Raw genomic sequence first — 2,054 nt, forward strand, 5'->3', positions numbered from 1 at the left:
GGGGGTTTTCTGCCCTGTTTGCAAACCTCTCTTACAGGCTGGAGCTCAACCAGCCTGCAGAGCTCTTTGCAAAGGTGGAGAATCCATGGGTTTCTCTGCTAAAAGGAGAAATCTGTGTTTTCTCTGATAAAAAGGGGAAATCCATAGTTTTCTCCATTTTTCCATGGGAAACAGAAAACCCAGATCCCTGCTCATGAGAAAATTGAAGGATTGTGGGCTTAACTGCAAGACAGTTACCCAGGAAGCTGGCTGCAGGATAGGACCCAGAGAGTTCTAATGAATGGATCTGTGCCATCTTGGCAAATAGTGTCCAGTGGTGTCCCTCAGGGGTTGCTGCTTGGTCCTGTACTATCCAACATTTTCATTAATGATTTGGATGTGGGGCTGAAGAGCTCACTGGCCAAGTTTGTGGATGACACCAAGTTATAGGGAAGTGTGGTCATGCTTGAAGATAGGCCTCAGATACAGGAGGACCTAGACAGGCTGGCAAGTTGGGTGGATCAGAATGAGATGAAGTTCAACATCAAGAAATGTAAAGTGCTCCACCTGGGGATGAACAATCCCCTGAACACTTGGCAACGCCAATCTAACTAGCACTATGAATGAAAGGGACCTGGGGGTAATAACAGGTCACAGTATGAATGTGAGCTGGCAATGCGATGCTGTAGCCAGCAGGGCTAATAATACCTGGGCATGCATGCATCAGTGCATCTCCAGCAAAACCAAGGAAGTGATTCTTCCACTCTCCTTGACATTGGTGAGACCACAGCTGAAGTACTGTGTCCAATTCTGGGTGCCGCACTTTAGGAAGGACATGGAAAAGTTTGAGAGAGTCCAAAGAAGGGCCACCCATAAGATAAGCATATTTCTTCTTGGGATGATCCAGTGGGGGTTGTATACAAAGCAATGCTCAGCAAGGATTCTAACATGCTTGACTTAGTCTGGGGGACCCTTCAGACTCACACCACTTCTAGTAAATGTCCACCTAAAGGTTGGGACATTTTTATGAAAGCCATAGCTGAGTTTAACATACTGTCTTATGGGCAATGCTGTGAATCGGATCATCTGGAACACCTGAAAACATCTGCTGCAGACCAAGAAATACCAACCTCACCACCGAAGAAGTGAAAGATTGTCTCTAAAAGCAAGAAGATCACCATGTAAAGTTTTACACTTGCAATAAACTACTCTATACTTCTTCAAAATTTTCTCAGCAGAGTGTTTTTAAATGTGCTATGGGATAAAAGAAAATACACACACATTTTTCTTTTTTAGAAAAACCCAACAGCAGGGTTCTTTATTTAAATAACACTTTAGTGGAAGTCATTGCAAGAGACACGTCTGGGCATGTTGAAACATATTTTGAGCAGTCTCATGGAAAGATTTGTATTTCCTTTTTACAAACTGTATCACCGTGTGGTCATTTTGTACTAAATCATCAGAATATAATTTTAAAATGTGTTCAAGATAACCCCTTGTTACAGAGATGAAGGAAAAACACACAGTGGTATCCACAGGCAAAAGATCTGGGGTTTTGTAATTGTTTAATCTGAAAAGCATTGCAGGTAGCATTCTTATTAAAAAAGAACATAATACTTTGAGGAAACAGAGTGCTGTCTGGGGGGTGACCATATTGTAGTGGGCATGTTTGTTATTACCCTGAAATAAAATAGTTTTCTGATAGCATACTGTTAGGTTAACAATAATTTAGATTATTAAGAAGTATTAGCTTTACAGCTGAATACAAGGCATGACCTGTGGCCTAGCAATGCCGCTGACCACAAGGCAGATTGATAGCTAAGCCTTTGCTTGTGTCAAGTAATCATTTTAACTGTATTAAGCATTTTCTGAGTACAATGCAGCAAGTGAATCTGTGTCTGTGTGCTGTAAAATCAGCTACAGCAAGGAACAAGATAAGACAAAGAATCCATTGTTCTAAGTACAGTGATTGTGTCCTTAAGAAATATCTATTACTGTGCAAGTTTTTGCTAATGTATCATAATGTTATTGTTACTTAACTTTTAGCTTTTAAAAAGTGCTAGTTCAGCTTAATA

This window comes from Alligator sinensis, unplaced genomic scaffold (assembly GCF_000455745.1).
Source record: "Alligator sinensis unplaced genomic scaffold, ASM45574v1 scaffold398_1, whole genome shotgun sequence".
In the NCBI taxonomy this organism is placed as follows: Eukaryota; Metazoa; Chordata; order Crocodylia; family Alligatoridae; genus Alligator; species Alligator sinensis.